General features: G+C 33.1%; 1 protein-coding gene across 5 annotated transcripts in view; it reads right to left on the reverse strand.

Annotated features, from left to right (window-relative positions):
* The window catches only part of Triqk (triple QxxK/R motif containing), a 72,003-nt gene extending 56,211 nt beyond the window's left edge, over positions 1-15,792 (reverse strand). For 2 of the 5 annotated variants that reach the window (XM_076835869.1, XM_076835866.1), the window contains exons 1-2: positions 15,721-15,792; positions 252-411 (exon numbers count right to left, since the gene is read on the reverse strand). The gene's annotated coding sequence lies outside the window, so the exon portion shown is untranslated. Of the gene's footprint in view, positions 1-251; positions 412-15,502; positions 15,541-15,720 lie in introns of those variants that run through there. The other 3 variants (XM_076835868.1, XM_076835871.1, XM_076835870.1) reach the window with 3 other exon arrangements.
* Positions 15,793-20,818: the final 5,026 nt, after the last annotated feature.

Below are 20,818 nucleotides of genomic sequence, written 5' to 3' on the forward strand. Positions count from 1 at the left end.
TTAACAACCAATCAGAAAAAGATTAATAGCTTTATGAATCTTGCTTCATTTACTTAGATTTATCCAAATACCACAAAATAAATACAAGTAAAAACATTTCCTCAGGGTAATACTGCCTTTCATAAGAAAGAACTGTGTTCAGAACCCAGATTCCTTGCCAGAACCAAACAACCCAAAACAAGGAAACAAAGTGAGAGGAAATAAACTACAAATCAAAACACCTTTTGCCAAATGTTAAATCAAATAAACACCTTGCGTTGTGTCCTTGATGCTGCCAAGTCTGAACTCTGGAGAGCCGCCAAGGGGTAAGATGTTTCCAAAACCAAGGTCTTTACTGAGGAAGCTGTGCTTGCATTCCTGGCAAATTCAACTCCAGATACCCAAAATAATATCCTTGGTTTCTTTTTCTTACTGAAATTCAAAATAGAGCATATGTAAATGTTAAATGGATGATCCCCAGTTCCCTCATTGTCTACAAAATAGAATCACAGTGAAAGCATTTCTAAAAGTTTTTTGGGTTGCTAACTCTGTTACCTACTAAATCAAAATAAGTTTACATGGCCAGAATACACTCAGAAAATATTGCATTTTATGCCCATTTTCACAAGCCACAATTATATAATAAGGACACTGAGAGATTATATAATAGAAAATCCTATTAAAATTTCCTTTATCCAATATGTCTGCAAAGATTATCTAAAAAGTAACAGGACATATTTCCAATACATTCTAGAATCAAGTATGCATGCAAAGAAACTAATTTGATTTATTTTTTGTTATTTCAATTTGTACAGGCTGACTCACAATACAATTGTATTTATTTAATCATAAACTTTCAAGTATATATTATTTTCTAAACACCCACTAAATATCAACCAGAAGCACCCACTAAAAATCAAGTGAAGCATGATTTATTTATTTTTGTTCAATGAATATTTACTAAATACCCATCATGTGCTCAACACTAAACTTTTTTTATACTTTTACACTACAAAAACATTCATATGGAAAAGAATATCACATTTAAATGGTTAGAACTACTGCTAATAATAATAAACTCAAAATTTAGAGAATATTTCACCAATTCCAATAAGATCATTAAAAATAGCTTACAGTTGTTAAGATCACCAATAATAATCCAAGTCAGAAGTTATAACAGGAAAATGTAGTCTTTTGTTAACAAATGGTGCTACAAAAGAATAAAGTTGGGCCCTTATCTCACACCATGGGCAGAAATTACCTCAAAATGAATCACAAATCTGAACACAAAGACTAAAACTAGAACAGTTAGGAAAAAGCTCAAGAGTAAAACTTCGTGCCTTTGACTAAGACCACAGTTTCTCAGACACAACACCAAAACCACAAGCACAGAATTTAAAAAACAGATAAACGTCATCTATATAAAGCCTGTCGTTTCAAAGAACATGATTAAGAAAGTGAAAAGACAATCCACCGAAAGGGAGAAAACACTTGTGAATCAGGTGATTGATAAAGGTTTTCTACCCAGAATATATGAAGAACCCTCAAAACTCAGCAATGAAATAAATCAATAGATCAGTTGTTAAACGGATAAAATACTTGAACAGACTTTTTTTCCAAAAATATACAAATTGCCAATAAGTGCATAAAAAGGCACAACATCATTAGCAATTAGGGAAATTCAAACACAAACTACAAGATATCACTTTCATTCCCACTAGAATTATGATACAAAAAAAAAAATAACCAATGAAAATGAGGATGTGGAGAGAAACTGGAGCATTCATAAATTGCTGATAGGAAAGTAAAATGGTGAACACTTTGGAAAACAGTTTAGTGGTTTCTCAAAAAGCAAAACACAAAGTTACCATACAACTAACAATTCTACTCCTAGTTTTACACTGAAATAGCTTTCATCACATAAAAAAAATAAAATAAAATAAAAATACCTCTACATAAAATCTTGTACATAAATGTTCATGACAAGGCCCACCTATATATCCGCCTCCACCCACCTGTGCAGGACTCAGGCCCAGGGTAGGTCCAGGTTCCTCACCGCCCACCCCCCTGACCTGTGAGCCCAGGCCTAACCCACTTCCATCTTGGGACACTGCAGACATCGCCATAGTCTTCCCCACAAAGTAGCCTCTACCTTTCGACAACAGACAGGGCCTAAAAGCAACTACATTTCGGAGCAGGCATCCCAAATCCAGTGTAAGGTTTACCATTTCAGCCCAATCTCTAAAAGATTTTGCATCCATCTTAGGGCACCTCCACTGTTATCTCAAGTTGCCTCCCCTATTGCAATCACCACCTTTAGTTGCAGTAGCATCCATCGTGGGACACCTGCAGGGTCTGGAAGCCTGGCATCAAGGTGAGGTACAGACAATCTGCTTGGCAGAAACTATAATATCTCAGATCCACACTGCAAGAAAATAACACACATAAACAACAAGAAAAAATAAGGGAGGAAAGTACCCCCAAGCAAATCAGGATACCATTATAACAGATCCAATGGCAGTGATCTTGATGAAATGTGGAGTTCAGAATGATCATAATTAAAATGATCCTTGAATTAAAGAATGACCTAACTGAGCAAATAGAGACAAAAACTAATCACTCCAACAGAGAGAAAAGAGAGCAAATACAGGTAGCAAAGATTACTTCAAGAAAGAGATAGAGACTCTGAAAAAACTCCAATCAAAATTCTTTGAAATGAAGGAAACAATAAACCAAATAAAAAACCCAATAGAAAGCATCAGCAACAGACTAGATCACGTGGAAGACAGAACATCAAATGTTGAAGACAAAGTATACAATCTGGAAATTAAGTTGACTACACAGTGAAGATAGTAAGAAACCATGAACAGAATATTCAAGAATGAGGGGATAGCACCAAAAGAACAAATCTAAGAGTTATTAGGATCTATCCTTGCTCTAGCAAGGCACAGAGTTTCAAACCAAAGAATGTACAATCTCTTCAATGAAATAATATCAGAAAATTTCCCAAACATGAAGAATGAATTGGAAAATCAAATACAAGAGGCTTACAGGACACCAAATGTACAAAAGTACAACATATCTACACCAAGGCACGTTATAAAGAAAATACCTGCCATACAGAATAAGGATAGAATCTTAAATGTCATAAGAAAGAGGAATCTCCCCCTATATCATCACATATAGGAGGAGAACAATTTGTATCTCAGCAGATTTTTCAACACAGACCCTCAAAGTCAGGAGATCATGGAACAACATATAACAAGCTCTGAAAGAATATGGATGCCAACCAAGAAATTTACATGCAGCAAAATTAGGATTTAAATTTGATGATGAAATAAAAACCTTCCATGATAAACAAAAGTTAAAGAGAATTTACAACCAGAAAGCCAGCAATACAGAACATCCTCAGCAAAATAGTCCATAAAGAGGAAATGAAAAACAATGATGAAAATCAGCAGAGGAAGATATTACACTAAAGGAAAAACTGATCAAAGGAGAAAACAAGTCAAGTTAAATACCAAAAATAAACAAAAATGTCTGAGAATACAAATCATGTCTCAATAATAACATAGACTAGCATATTGCATTTTAAAAAAAACCAACAATATGCTACCTCCAAGACACTCATCTCATAGGAAAAGACATCCAAGGACTGAAGGTGTAAAGTTGGGAAAAATCATGTCACTTACATAGACTCCAAAAGCAAGCATGGGTTTCCATCCTCATATCAAATAAAGTATACTTCTAAGCTAAAGCTAATCAAAAGGGATAAAGAATGACACTACATACTGCTCAAGGGAATCATACACCATCAAGATGTAACTGTTATAAATATATATGCCCCAAACAATGGAGTATCTATGTTCATCAAACTCTTCTCAAGTTCAAGAATCAAATAGATCATAACACTCTAAGTCTGGGTGACTTTAACACACCATTTTCACTACTGGATAGATCTTCCAAACAAAAGCTGAACAAAGAAACTATAGAACTCAATAATACAATCAATAACTTAGACTTAACTGACATAAGTAGAATATTTCATCCTTTAATGAGCAAATCCACTTTCTTCTCAGCAGCACATGGATCCTTATCTAAAATAGACCACATACTATGCCTCAAAGCAACTCTTAGCAAATACAAAAGAACAGAGATACTAACCTGCATTCTATCAGATCATAATTGAATGAATCTAGAAAATAATGATAAAAGAAAAAAATAAAAGCAACCCCAATACCTGGAGACTAACTAATAAGCTACTGAATGATCAATGGGTTGCAAAAGACATCAAGGAAGAAATTAAAAAATTCTTAGACATAAATGGAAACACTGATAAAACATCAAAATCTCTGGGACACTATGAAGGTAGTACTAAGAGGAAAGTTCATTGCATGGAGTTCATTCCTTAAAAGAAAAAAAAGTCAACAAATAACCTAACATTACGTCTCAAAGTCCTAGAAAAAAAACAGATCAACACCAAAATTAGTAGAAGACAGGAAATAATTAAATCAGAGCTGAAATCAATAAAATTCAAACAAAATAAACAATTAAAAAATTGACAAAACAAAAAGTTGGTTCTTTGAAAAAAATAAATAAAATTGACAAACCCTTAGCTATGCTAACAAAGAAAAGGAGAGAGAAAACTCAAACTACTAACATACATGATGAAAAAGGAAATATGACAACAGACACAACAAAAATACAGAAGATAATTACAAATTGTTTTGAAAACTTGTACTCCGATAAAATAGAAAATATTGAAGGCATCAAAAAATTTCTAGAGTCAAATGATTTGCCCAAATTGAATCAGAATGATATACACAATTTAAACAGATCAATTTTAAGCAATGAAATAGAAGATGCCATCAGAAGCTATCAACCAAGAAAAGCCCAGGACCAGATGGATACACAGCTGAGTTCTACAAGACCTTTAACAAAGAACTAATACCATACTCCTCAAATTATTTTGTGAAATAGAAAAAGAGGAAGAACTTCCAAACTCATTCTATGAGGCCAGTATCACCCTGATTCCAGAATCAGGCAAAGACACATCAAAGAAAAAAACATCTAATATCTCTAATAAACATAGATGGAAAAATTCTCAATAAAATTCTGGCAAATCAAATACAAAAACATATCAAAAAGATAGTGCATGATGATCAAGTGGGGTTCATCCCAGGGATGTAAGGTTGGTTCAACATAACAAAATCAATAAATGTAATTCATCACATCAATAGACTTAAAGGTAAGAATCATATGATTATCTCAACAGATGCAGAAAAAGCACTTGATAAAATACAGCACCCATTCATGATCAAAACACTAGAAAAACTGGGGATAACAGGAACATATCTCAACATTGTAAAAGTTATTTATGCTAAACCCCAGGCCAACATCATTCTGAACAGAGAAAAATTGAAAGCATTCCCTCTAAAAACTGGAACAAGACAGGGATGCCCTCTTTCACCACTTCTCTTGAAGCTATGGCCAGAGCAATTAGACAGATGAAAGAAAGATATATGGATAGGAAAAGAAGAACTCAAATTAGCACTATTTGCCAATGATATGATTCTATACCTAGAATACCCAAAAAAAATTCTACCAGAAAACTTTTAGAATTAATAAATGAATTCAGGAAAGTAACAGGATATAAAATCAACACCCATAAGTAAAAGGCATTTCTATATATCAGTGACAAATCCTCTGAAAGGATTTTAGTGTTTAGCATTTCTTTCAATAAAATTAACATTTTTTCAATGTGTATAGAAAATTTGATTAAGGCAAAATCCCACTTTGATCCTTTATTACTTATATAATGAAATAGTTTTGAAGGTAATATTGTCTCTTATTTATATAGACCTTTAAGGAGGTATATAGACTAAATAAGGAAAACTACCCCCATTTACAATAGCCTCAAAACAATGAAATACTTGGGAATTAACTTAATGAAAGAAGTGAAAAACCTCTACAATGAAAATTATAGAACACTAAAGAAAGAAATTAAAGGAGACCTTAGATTATGGAAAGATCTACCTTGTTTTTGGATAGGAGAATTAATATTGTCAAAATGACCATACTATCAAAAGCACTATTCAGATTTAATGCAATCAAAATCAAAATCTCAATGACATTCTTCATATAAATAGAAAAAGCAATCATGTAATTCATGTGGAAAAATAAGAGACCCAAAATAGCTAAAGCAATCCTTAGCAAGAATAGTAAAGCAGGTGGCATCACTATATCAGATCTTAAACTACAGAACAACAGTAACAAAAACGGCATGGTATGGGCACCAAAATAGATTGGTAGACCAAAGGTACAGAATAGAGGACACAGAGATGAACCCACCTAACTACAGATACCTTATATTAGACAAACATGCCAAAAATATACATTGGAGAAAAGATAGTCTCTTCAATAAATGGTGCTAAGAAAACTGGAAATCCATATGCAACAAAATGAAATTAAACCCCTATCTCTCGCAATGCACAAAACTCAACTCAAAGTAGATCAAGGACCTAGGAATTAAACCAGAGACACTGTACCTAATAGAAGAAAAAGTAGGCCCAAATCTCCATCATGTCAGATTAGGACTTGAATTCCTTAATAAGACACCTATAGTGCAAGAATTAAAATCAATAGTCAATAAATGGGTAGATTCCAACTAAAAAAGCTTCTTCTCAGAAAAAAAAAATCAGTGAGGTGAATAGAGAGCCTACATTTTGGGAGCAAATTTTTACCACACGCACATCAGACAGAGCACTTAAATCTCTAGGATATATAAAGAACTCAAAAATCTTAACAACAAAAGAATAAATAACCCAATCAATAAATGGGCCAAGAAACTGAACAGCCAATTCTCAGAAGAGGATATACAATCAATCAACAAACATATGAAAAAATATTCAACATCTCTATCGATCAGAGAAATGCAAATCAAAACTACTCTAAGATTTCATCTCACTCCAGACAGAATAGCAGCTATTGAGAATACAAACAACAATAAGTGTTGGCAAGGATATGGGGGAAAAGGCACACTCATTCACTGCTGGTGGGACTGCAAATTGGTGCAGCCAATCTAGAAAGCAGTATGGAGATTCCTTGCAAAACTGGGAATGGAACCACCACTTGACCCAGTTATCCCACTCCTCAGTCTATACCCAAAAGACTCAAAAACAGCATACTACAGGGACACAGCCACATCAATGTTTATAGCAACACAATTCACAATAGCTAAACTGTGTAACCAACCTAGATGCCCTTCAATAGAAGAATGGATAAAGAAACTGTGGTATATATACTCAATGGAATACTATTCAGCATTAAAAGATAATAAAATCATGGCATTTGCCGGTAAATGGAGTTGGAGAACATAATGCTAAGTGAAGTAGGCCAATCCCCCAAAACCAAATTTTGAATATTTTATCTGATATAAGGATGCTGATTCATAATGGGAATGGGAGGGGGGAATGAGCATGGAAGGATTAGATGAGCTCTAGATAGGGCAAAGGAGAGGAAGGGGAAGGGAGGGGGTATTGGGGTAGGAAAGAACATGGAATGAGATGGACATCATTACCCTAAGTACATGTATGAAGACATGAATGGTGTGACTCTACTTTGTGTACAACCAGAGATATGAAAAACTGTGCTCTATATGCGTAATATAAATTGTAATGCATTCTGCTGTTTTACATAACAAATAAGAATAAAAGCAAAGTTCATTACTCTATTATTATAACAAAAAGTAAAAACAATCCATGAGGAACCGATAAAATGTGGTTGGTCCATATAATGGAATATACTATTCAGCCATATAAAGGACTGAAATATTGATATATTTTACAATATGGATGATGCTGGAAAACACTGTGCTCTGAAAAATCTAGCCACAAAAGATGGCTAAATACATTACTCCTGTTAGTCCCTTTATAAAAGTATCTAGAATGGGGAAATAAATAGAGACAAAAAAAAAGAATAGTGGTTCATTAGAGGATATAGGCAGAAGGAATGAAGAATGACTTATGGTTTATATTTCAGATAATGAAAATATTCCAAAATTAAGTGGTGGTGGTAGTTGTGCAATTCCAGGAATATGACAAAAACCAAACAATTGTATATTTTCAAATGATAAATCTTACTTACAATTGTTAATTATATTTCAATAAAGATATTAAAGATGTCATAATAACACAGGTCTATAGTCCTTATTTAAAATGTTTGGGCCAGATGTTTCTGTGAAGGTTTTAGATTACAGAAAGAGCAACACATCCCATTTATCATAAAAACAATACTCCTTAAGGGATGTGGATAAAGAATGTTAATACTTCATAGAAAAATCTTGATATAAATTGTTTCATTCAAGGCTGGTTTTTTCCTCAGTTGAGTTCAGGCAAAACTTGGGAAATTTTAATTTTGTAGAACTTTTGGATTTTTAAAATGTAAATAATGGACACTGGACCCTTATTAAAGATAATAATATTAGTAATAATACAACTGCTGATAAGCAGTTGCCAAATGTCAAATGGCAACTAATATGGCAAATACTATACTATACATGGTCACATATATGATTAGAAATTCTAACTTTTGCCGGGAACAGTGGCATACACCTATAATCCCAGCGGATCTGGAGGCTGAGGCAGGAGGAGCATTATTCCAAAGCCAGCCTCCGCAAAAGTCAGGAGCTAAGCAACTAAGTAAGACCCTGTCTCTAAATAAAATGAGAAATAGGGCTGGGGATATGTCGAGAGCTTCTGAGTTCAATTACCAGTACCCCACCCTCCCAAAAAAAGAAATTCTAACTTTCTCCTCCAATAGGTATAATTAACCCCAACTGAGGAAACTGAGTTTCCTTATTATTTAGTAAGTTAATTGCTCAATATAGTATTATTAAAATAATATGCTGAATATCAAGGTCTGTATAAATCAGAGACAATATTATCTTCAAAACTATTTCATTATATAAGTAATAAAGGTTCAAAGTGGGATTTTACCTTAATCAAATTCACTGTAGACATTGAAAAAGAAGTTTATTGAAAGAAATGCTAAACACTAAGTGTTAATTTAAAATATTTAAAATATAAAATCCAAACATCTTCAAATATCCCATAATTAACCTATCACCTTAAGTTTCTGCAAACTTTTTATAAGTCTATGTAAAAGTAAGGCAGTATGCAAACACACACATTATGTTTTATCTTAAAGAAGATCTATCTTTTTATCTACTGGTGAGAAATCAGAACAGATTACTTTTTTACTTTACAGGAAACTTCTTAATTCTGAAAATATGAATTTTTTATTTATTTATAGCATAATAAGTTTATATTCTACATAAACTTATATAACACCGATGTTCCTAGGATAACTAGGGGACTGTTGATATACTGTCCTTCAAGGAAAAGTTTTTCATAAGTAGGACATTAGTAGATCTTTCCCAAGGCAACTTTTATTTGTGTTGCCATAGAATTAATGAATCTTGGAGTATGCTGTACTTAAAAAATTCAAGAACCAATATTCTACAATACTAATCTGGTCATATTATTCTATCATCTTAAAACCTAAAATGGTTCCTCATTGCCTATAAGATGCAAACTGCTTTGCATGGTGTTCAAAAGCTTTCTAACCTTAGTCTAGCAGGTCCACATTGCCTAAACTCCAGGTGCTTTTAACTATATACTGTTCTAGGCACTAAACTTTTTTTAAATTTCCTAATCACAAGATTCTGCTACAGCTTAATGGCTTCACAAACCTTGTTCTCACCTCAATGTAACCTTATCCCTAGTCTTATCTATCTTGAATTCATAGGTGTTCTTGAAGACTCTGTTTCAATTACGTATGTTATCTGTATAATTTCCCTATACATGCCAGACAAATCTGTGATTATCTGATTTACATATAACTCACTAAATATTGCACATGCTAATCTCTATAAGCACTCATAATTTCAGCACAAAACAGTAAAGTATTCATTATTATAATAATGACATATTAACTGATTTTTGTCTTTGGAAATGAAAGTATGAAATCTTTGCAAGAGATTTGTTCCATCTCTACAGATGGGAAAGAGAAGTTCCAGATTATTAAATGTAAAGAATAAGATATTCTTGATGCTAAAACGAATTCATAAAAGACCAGAGATACTGACATAAGAAAGCAATAATAGAGTAAATCGGAATTCCTTAAATTGAAAAGAAAAATATTAATATTTTACACTAAAGTTTATAATGCTGTTCAGGAGTTGTAAAAGTTTTTCTGTTTACAGATACAAATAATTTGTTTTGCATGCCAAGAGGCAAAATCAAGTTATTACTGTGTCACTACTATTTGTAGTATGCAGAGAAGAAGCCATGAAAGTGTCACATACGCATCTCTGTGGCAATTACTCAACTCTGCTGCTGCAGTGTAAAAGCCACCATTGACAATATGGAAATAAATGAATGTGGTTGTTTTCCAATAAAACTTTATTTATTAATAATAAAATTTGAATTTTTAAATTTTCATTTCACAAAATGACACGATTTTTACAAGGTCATGTGATAGATATGGTGGGCCAGAGTAGGCCCATTGGTTATAGTTTGCAAATCAATGGTGTGGTTATATTTTTAAATCTGATCATTCTCTTGAAATACTAGATTTCATATCTGGAATAAATAAATTAGAAGGTCATAAAATTTTATTTAACTACAGAATGTTGCTACTGAATTAACTTTTACAATATATATCTTCTTATGCAGGTAAATTTTTAATTTTCAGTCAATTTTTAAGTAGATTTAACAAAACTATCTCAAGGTACTTCTATACTAGAGTATTCCATCAGTTTTATACACAAACACATCATGGTTCTTTTTTTTTATATTATCATTTACAGTAGGTATCTTAGTATTTTTTCCCCTTATATACATATGGTCTCGTGTTGCCATCACATCAGAAATATAGTCTGCATGGGAATATTTTTAAAGTCCAAAACGTTGTTCTGTTGTCTTCCAGCATTTCACACTACAGAAAAGAAGTTGGAAACCCACCTATTTTTTACTTCCTGATAATAATATGCTTTCGTTCTTTCCTTCCTGTGTAAAATAATTTTTTATTTATTATCATCATTTGAAAATTTTGTGATATTTTCCTTTTTTGTGTTGTCATGTCTTATATAAAGACTTTCTGCATTCATAGGTCTTTCTCAGCTTGGGAAAAGTTTTACTTTCTTTTTGTTGTTGTTGTTGTTCATTACCTTTTTTTCAAATGATTTATTCTATTCTTTTGGAAGAATTATCTATATTCTTGTCTCATCTTCAGAATCTACAAATATTTTAAAAATTAAGGGGTCTTCATTCTTTATACTCATGTATATCATCTTTCTTGTTGACATAACTTTTAGCTATATAACTTTTAAGACTATACTCCGTATTGACTAAACTTTATCACAATATCAATTCTGCCTTTTACTGCTTCAAATACAGATTTTTAATGTTATTGTGGTAGACAGAATAATACTCCCCTGACCCAAATATGTTCAGTCATAATTTTGAGAATCTGTGAATAAGTTACCTTATATGGCTCAAAGGATTATGCGGCATGATTAAATAAAGAACCTTAAAATGGGAAGATCTCCCTGGATAATCTAGATGTGTCTTGAAAAGTGGATGACCTTTCCCTGCTATATTCAGAAGAGGTGACTACATAAGAAGCCATAAAGATGCCATCTTGTTGACTATGGAAGAAGAGGGAAGAAAGGAATGTGGGCAACCTCAAAAACTAGAAAAGTCAAGAAAATGGAGATTATCTTTCTGAGCCTCCATAAAGGAATGCAGCTCTGCAGATTACTTTATTTCAGCCCATTGTGGTATATGTCAGGCTCCTCAACTACAGAACTGTAGGAAAATAAAATTGTTGTTTTAAGCTACAAAGTTTGTTGTAATTTGTTATAGCAAGAATTTTTAAAAAGTGTATATCTCTAATATGCTTAGTTTCCTTGTACTCATTTTGTTTTCACTATCTTCCTACTATCACATCATCAGTATCTGTCCTTTTTAAATAGAATTTTCCTATCCACAGAGTTCATGTATGCCTGAATATGTTAAATATCAAAGAATTCCCTGAAATGTTCTTCTTTAGCAGAAAATTACTTTTAAGTTTTCACAGGTATGCCTCAGAGTCTTCAGCTGATTTCCTTTGCCTTGATTTTGTGGGATGTTTTGTTCCACTTAATTCATTTTCAAATGCTAAATTTATTTATTTTTGTATTTTAAAAAGAGTATATGCTGGTCCTGCATAGTGTAATGTTTTCCAAATATGTTCAGGAGAGATAACGTGAAGGGGAAGAGAGGAGACACAGAACAGACCCCTAGAAACAGAATCAGAAACTGATTATACCTGCCTATATTAAGAGGAAAAACACAACAACAACCCTGACATGCCCCTATTGAGAGAAATTCAGTGCTATATTAAGTCTCTATGAATAATGGGAGTATATTATAATGTTCAAGTATATGGTTCAAAAACAATGGAAGAGAACCACATATCTTCAACCCTTCCTATATAATGAATTTGATCACTGGAAATGTTACAATATTCAAAAAAATAATATTTCTACTACGGGAGCCAAGTTTTTCCATCCAGTGTTATCTTCTACCTGGTGTAGGTCATAAACCATAAACCAAAATTAGAACATTTTCTAAGGTATCCATTTGTCATTCCTAATACCCAAAATATTTAAATATTTTCAACATTCAAAGTATGCAAAACAAATATGCTTAAAATATAGTCAAGTTTCTTTTCTCTTTGTTAAAATTTTAAGCTGTTCGATCTAATTGTTATGCTTTTTTTGCAACTATGTCCCTCTGTAACACTACTATGGAACTAAATTACTTTATTATTATCCTCATTCTCCATGTTCAGTTGTGTAAATCCATGAACTTGACAAGAGTCCCTCATTTATTTATCTTCAAATTCAATGAAACAGATTGTTAAACCTCTGGATGTAGAACACATATCTTTTATTGCTGTTTAACATTTCAAAATTATTTCATAAAAATATATACATACCCATATCACTCAAATTATCCAAAGATACTTAACATTTCTACCATATAGGAAATGTTAAATACATGTAGTAGCTATGAAAAATAATCAGTTCTAGGACTATATAATCATTATCTCTTCAGTAAGAAATTCTTGAGGGTAGCAAATACAAAATATGTCTCACTAGTTAGTATCATTTTAGTTATTCTGAAAGAATACTAAGACATATATATTCTAAGTAGTATTTTTAAGATTTCACAATTACAGCCAAATTTATTGACATAAAAATGGGGGAAATATGCCCTAGTTCATGTTTCTACATGAAAGAACTTCTGTAGGACCAATATTTCCATGGAAATGCCTTGTGCATTGGAGGGAAGAAAATTATTCTTTGTGAAACTTCATAATTCTTCTACATACCAAATATTTTACATCTCTAAACTTCAGGGTCCCAAAAGCCATTACTTACTTTAAAGATACTTTAATAACTCAAAAGTACTACCACACATTTCCAGTTAACCAGAGGTATCACCCACAATGGAAAACCAGGGCACTAAGTTAACAGTCCTAGCCTAAGATCCCTCTCCTTGTGTAGCTTCTCAGCAGGGGAGTTATCTGAGCAGTGGCTGGAATATGCTGGTGTATATTATGCCAATGAGTACAGCTATGAAACACGCACAGCAGTGATTCTGGGTAAATGCATCTGTTCTAAAAAATGAAATTTTTCTATCAGCTAAATTTTTTTAGGAGATAAAAGAGGGTAAAAAATACTAGTACTTATTTTGGGTGTCCTATTTAAAGCACTAATCTCAATCAGCCTGTTAGTAACAAAGTTGATGTTGTAAACTTTTACAAATTCAAGACAGTTCAAAAAGACCTACTACTGAACCCCTAAAATCACTAAGTCCATTATCTTGTATCCATTTTTCCTCATTCTAGTTTCTATTAGAAATAGAGTTGAATAATAAAAGAGTCAAAGGAAAGAGTCAAATGTTAAAGAGTTAAAATTAAAGTGCTAAGGAAGTAAAAGTTACACATATATATCCTTAAGATTTATTACATCTTCAATTTTGTCCTTATCTAATGATAACATCTTACATCTACAATTGATATTACAATTGATGCCTACTTTCATTCTGTGACTTGAGCAAAGAAAATAATGAATTCTATTTACAGCCTTATAGTGTCTAATCATTATTGGATTAGAAACATGCTATCCTGTCCTTTCAGGCTATATATGCAAGTCATAAAAAAAAAAAAAAAAAAAGGAGGGATGGTGTGGGGAGGGGCTGAGGGCAGGTTATCCTGCAAGACATTTCAGAACAACCCTGAATCATTAATGAATACATTAGTGGTTTCTTGATTATTTCTAATCCTAAAGATTAAAAAAAAATCATAAGGAAAAATTAAAAGTACTTTAAACAGAATAACTATTTTGTCAATTCAGATCATATAGACATAAGTATAAAACACTTTTTTAAAGATTATTATTTTAAATACATTTTCAAATCAGTCCTTCCTAAAAGGAAGGACACAAACAAGTATCACCACTTTAAAGATGAGAAAGGGTTATTACCTAAAAGCAATTAATGGGTTATTACCTAAAAGCAATTAATCCTGCCAGTTTCTTGACTTGTAGGCCAATGCTCTTCCCAGTATTAACAAGCAGTACAAGTTTCCTTCCTGAAGATTTACACTGTAAACCTGGCACAGGGAAGTGAAAGCCGAATTTTAGCTCCTTTGTTTTCTCTCTGGAATGTTTGCTCTGCTGAATCATTTGGGGCCAAGTGATATGAGCAAAGGAGAGGACATTTGAATTGGTTGTTACCCTATAGCCACTGACTGTCAAATATAGACCCAGCATCGGGGTTGAAGGGGAGAGCCTGTAATGGGTAACCTCCAGGAATGAATTGTCTCAACTTTCTGAGAAAGTTCATTGAGCTCAGAAAAGCAGCAGAGAAAAATAACTACAAGTGAAGAGAACAGATTCCTAAACCCTTCTTTCAGAATCATCCACATGGACACCAATGTCTCCTGGATTAAGGGATTCACCAAGCACCAGGTAAAGTAACCCGGCTCCAACACCAACACCACAAGCACCAAGTCGCTCTTCTCTGCAAATATTTTGGTCTGCATACTTGTTCACTAATAAGGAGAAACAGGAAAACGAATAAGCAGAAATGACACACGAAAGGTAGGCCTGAATGAGAACTGCAGAACCAAGAAGGCAGCCCAGGGGGGTGGGGGAGGAAGGGTCGCAAGATAATTGACAGCAGAACGGTGCCAATCCCTAGCTGAGTGGAAAGCCTCAGGAAGTGGGCGGGACTAACGTTTCCAAGGCCCAGAGGCCAGCACCAGACACGCTGGCAGGGCAAGAACGGCGCGTTCCTTAGCAACCGCGGCGGCCACGCCCACCCTGCGCCCAAACCCTGCGCCCCTCTCCCCTCAATCCCACCTCGAACGCCTAGCTCTTGGGGAAAGAGTCCTTAAGTGATTGCCGTACCTATTAGGTTTCCCGAGCTCCGGGTTCCTCTTAGAAAATCTCCCTTCCCCCAGTCCGCTCAAGTACCGCTCCCAGGGGCGGAACGATCGTGTCCTAAACGTTTTGAGGACTCAATTAAGGAGGTGTGCCCGGACTCAATTAAGGAGGTGCTTTCTTTGCAGGGTCTCCCCAGCCCCCTAGCCCTCACCAGATACACACTCACACACACACACACACACCTCCGCTCAGCCAAGGCAAGGGCTGACAAACTTCGTGTCCGGCTGGGAATGTTGCTGTCCACCGTCCTGTCACTCAGAGGCAGGGGCGGGACGAGCCAGGCGCAAGCCGCTATTCCCACAGGGCGGTTCATAAAAGGGGCAGGGTTCACTCGGCAGAGGCGGGACCAACCCTCAGTCTTCTCTCTGATTGGTTGGTCTCTCTCCCGCCTCTGCGCGAGTCCTGAAGGCTAAAGCGCGCCTTGAGGCCTTTCCTTCCTTTTGAAATAAGTCAGAAGCTACCACACCTGTCTGGCAAGGTAGAAATGTGAAAACTGATTTATTTGACAGATACAGGACGAAAAAAAGCTATTGTGATATTGAACACGCCCCACCCCAACACCCTTATACACTCACAGGCAAGTATCCCTTGGTGGAAGTCTGAACTGTCTTTGAAAACAGTGTTGATTGCAGCTTTGGCCAGCCAAAAAAAAAAAAAAAAAAAAAAGGAGAGAGAGAGAAAGAGAGGGAGATAATGAAAGAAAGAAAAAAGAAACTTTATATTAATTTTAATTTAAAATTTTAGGAAAGCTAATTGCTGAAATATGACCCACAACTAGTGTTTGGGGTCAGTTCGGGTACTTAGTTTTTGTATCTATAAGGAAGAAATATTAAGATATTAGTTATTACTTGGAATACATTTGACAATCTAATACTTTATGTAATATATTTCTATAATCTTACAAAACCCACTAAGAGAAGTTATTATCCACAGCCTATGAACAATGAAACATAGGCTAGGAGAGATTACATTTATTTAATTATTCAACAAAATCTAAGTGTCTGGAGTCATTTTTATACTTTAGTAAACTCAATTTAAATGTCCTTCAAAAAAAAATCATGCAACTTCCCGTTTAGTTTTTTTCTTGATGAATTATAATTTACCTATCTCTGGCTAGTCCATCATCTTAAAAAAAAAAAAAAAAATCTCATGAGAAAGTAGCATTCAAAAAAAAGAAAAGTATAAATAGACTAACCAGAAGGTTCTCTGAAATTTCCCAGGATATCATGGCCAGGAATTGAATCCAAAATGTAATTTTATTTTGTGTCCTCCCAAGTCATCTTCTAGTCTCCAGTTAATCTACCAGAAATAAAGGTAAAGTTAAACGTGATTATATTAATATCTTTAATCAGGTTCCTGATGTGTGACTTTAAAATAGCAAACCCCACCCCTTTTTTAACATATCAAACCAAAACCAAGAAAAACAGTATCTCTAGATAGTGCTTTGAGATTCAATTAAAATGCCCACCATATTGTGATAAAATTGTTGGAATAAAAGAAACACATTCCAATTGCAAATGATTTTATTTTCTTGTCCTGCTGAATTTCTAAAATCTGAAAGCTTGCTAACTGCAAATAACTCTGCAAAACTTTCTCAGTTTGACTCCTAGTCTTCATTATGTTTTTTTAATCTTTCAAAAATATTTGGTTTTAGTCTAAAAAGAAAGTTACAATTGTATGTTAAGTACATTATATAAATAAGTACTACAAATTTAAGCATTGAATGTATTTATTTGAATCCATTTCAAATAAGTACAACAGATACGTTTGGACATTCTCACATATATGTGAGAAAATACAAATATACATTTAAGTAAATGCATTATATGCTTGTAAATTTATAATCATTGAAATAAACACAGTTATGTCTTATCCATAGGTACAGCTCCAGATTTTTGAAGCATATATTCAAGTTTTTTGAAACTCTATACCTTCGTATCTAGTTATACACCCAGTATAAAATACTGTGCTACATATGAATAATAAATTTTTAAACTATGTCCCTGTGAGGAAATAAGGAAAAAAGAGCAGATAATGTCTATCCCTGAATTAATTGTGAACATATACTGAAGAACTTGTCTTAACTAGTTATTCTACATTTTACTGATGTGTAAATGAGCACTAGCTAACTCATCCTATAATATAACTATTGTGAAGTAGTTTTATAAGTTTTTCAAAAGGTGCTCCAAAAGTGATGTTTCCAGTTAACTTTTAATACTCCCCATACTTGGAGTATTGAGAGTTTTGTGCTAGCCACATCTCAGTTATTTCTATTGCACATCATGCTTCTGTTCCAAAACTTGGAAAATGTGTGATTTTAAATTATTCCATTGTTATAAATGTACATTGGAAAAAATTATGAAAAACTAATATAACTAAGCAAATATTAAATATATTTTAGAGATATATAACAAGACCTAAAAGGCTTAATGTAAAATAAAGCATTCAGATATATTTTATAAATATACTTATTTCTTTATCATATAATGACATATATTAGGTTCTATTTGTGACAAATTGAAATATACACTAGAATCTAATAATTTTGTGTGCTTACACCTTTGACTTAAAATAATACACTTAAAGTTTCACGGAATCAATTTTACTCATTTGCACAAACTTGTTTTATTAATCATGAAATTTAAATATCTTAAAATGATGATTCTGCCAAAAATATTGTGAAGTCTATTGAATACATTAAAATGGTAAATATAACATGAAATTACTTAATTTTGTTTAGAAGAGGTTTATCTTAAATTTTAATGGTTTAATTATCAAAGTTCCTGGAACTGATTACTTACTTAATAGGTCAGACCCATGTTGGTATTTGCCCGCATTTATCTTAGGACAAAATCAGGGAAACATTTAGGGTGAACTTTGTTTAAATTATTTTTACAGAAATTATTTTTCATGTGACTTAATTTAAGAAATTTTGCTGGGTTGTGGTGGTAAATGTCTGTAATTCCAGCAGCTATGGAAGCTGAAGTAGGAGGATTGCAAGTTCAAAACCATTCTCAGCAAAAGCAAAGTGTTAAGCATACTCAGTGAGACCCTGTCTCTAGATGAAATATATAAAACATGGCTGGGGATATTGTTCAGTGTTCAAGTGCCCCTGAGTTCAATCCCTGGTTACACTCTCCCCACAAAAAAAGCTCTGTGATCCCCTAAAATTTTGCGTGAAAGTCGTGGTTTTGCCTTACAGTACTATATTTAAACCACTTATTAGAAACTTGAAATTGGGAATGATCTTAAAAGAAAAGCTTCTTTCTCAAAAGTCAGAAAATTTGTAAATCACATAAAATATTTTCTGTTGACATGTACAACATTCGAAATTATATTTGCATAGCACATATAAAAAATGAATTTCATGGGAAGAATGAACCTATATTATTAAGTCATTTTTCAACACTTGTTTGTTTTTGAATAATTGAATGCAAGATGGTCTCTGAAATCATGAAAAATTATCTATTATAGATGATATATTGTACATGATATATTTAAATAATGTAAAAACATGTATAGAGAATAGTTCCACCTAAGTGAAAGAAAAATGGAGTCACAAATCAAGTACTATAAGAATGCGATTTCAAATATGCAACTACCTGCTGTAGTTGCATCTGTAAAAAATGAAATGTAGATAAGACATATCTTTTAGCCTAGCCAGTTGAAAAGGCTCACATTTACACTTTTTCTCTCAATTTATTGAACAATTAATATATGTCAATAATTCTAAACATTTCCCAAATCATGATTCAGCTTATAAATAATTCACAGATAGCATTTTCTCTCATTAATAAAATGAGAGATAATAATGGCTTTTACAGTTGATAGCCTCCTAATGTCCAGGTGCTGACTCAGTAATCAAAGCTGCTTTGATTTTGTGCTGCTCATCTCAAAATGAGCATTCCCATTTCTCACATCCAGGGAAAAGAGCTACTGCAGAATCTCATAGGAGCTTCATGCATCCTCAACAAAGCACTGGGACTTATCAATGTATAGCAGGGATTCATATCTGCTGCTCAATATTATTGCTAAGATTCATCAACATTATATTCATTTAATACTACAGTGCTAAAAGCAATCTCCATCTGCTCTTTTTATAATACTCTAGTTTCTCCTCAACTCCAGTATTCCAGAGTCCATTATGATGCTTCATTTGTTCTTTTGTACATAATATTTCATCACTTTTTAATGTATTTATACATAATTTATTTACTTATTATGTGCATTGTTTATTATTTATCTCTACCCCAAGAATGTAAGTTGCTTGAGAGTATTGATCCTTGTTGGTTCTATAAATTGATGTATCCCAAGGGAACCTAATAAACACTCAAGAAAGGGTTTTTGATTAAATTGCCTTACATAGCTATGGTTGATTTATTTAGAAATATTCTAGTGCTTGAATATACCACAATTCACATTTTTGTTCTGTTGTAGGATTTTGAGATCGTCACTAGATTTCATCTGTAACAAATAAAATTGCTGTGTAAACACATGAATTTTCTAATGCAAAATTTTCAGACATTCTCTTTGGTTTATAATTCAGAGTAGAATCAAAAAAAGTTGTAGATTAAGTCCATATTCTAAATAAAAGGAAATTACCAAATTGTTTTTCTGAGGTATTATACCCTTTTGTCCTCCTAACTGAAATGTTTATAGTATTTAAATACATTAATCTTTTCAGAAAAACAATTTTTGTCTTGATAAGTTTATTGTTTTTTATTTCATTGATTTCTGCTCTTACCTTTATTATTTATTTTCGCCTTACTAAATTTTTTATGTTACTATATCTTTAAGGTATAAACTAAAATAATTATTTAAATTTTTATTGTTTTCTACTGTAACCATTTAAAACTAGAATATTATGACTAAGAATTTCTTTGGTTTTATCCCATGCACTTGAAATGTAGTTTTTTAATTTGCATTCCTTGGGAAATATGTTTTAATTTCCTTAGCTCTGAATTTTTCTTTTATCATTGGGTTATAGATTTAGAATTCTGCTGTTTAGTTTGCAAGTACTCGAAGGTTTTGTAGTTTCTAGTATGAACTTTAATTTCATTAGGATTAGAGAACAAACTCTTTTAAGAATTTACACTTTTGAAAATTACTGATACTTTTCAAAAATAGCCCAGCCTGAAGTTTATCTTGGGGTGGGGGTAGGTATATTCTACAATTGTCAGATGTAGTGTTCTATGGATGTCTATATCTTTTTTGGGGAGTGGGGTACCGGGATTGAACTCAGGAGTACTCAATCACTGAGCCACATCCCCAGACCAATTT

This window comes from Callospermophilus lateralis, chromosome 16, assembly GCF_048772815.1.
Source record: "Callospermophilus lateralis isolate mCalLat2 chromosome 16, mCalLat2.hap1, whole genome shotgun sequence".
NCBI lineage: Eukaryota > Metazoa > Chordata > Mammalia > Rodentia > Sciuridae > Callospermophilus > Callospermophilus lateralis.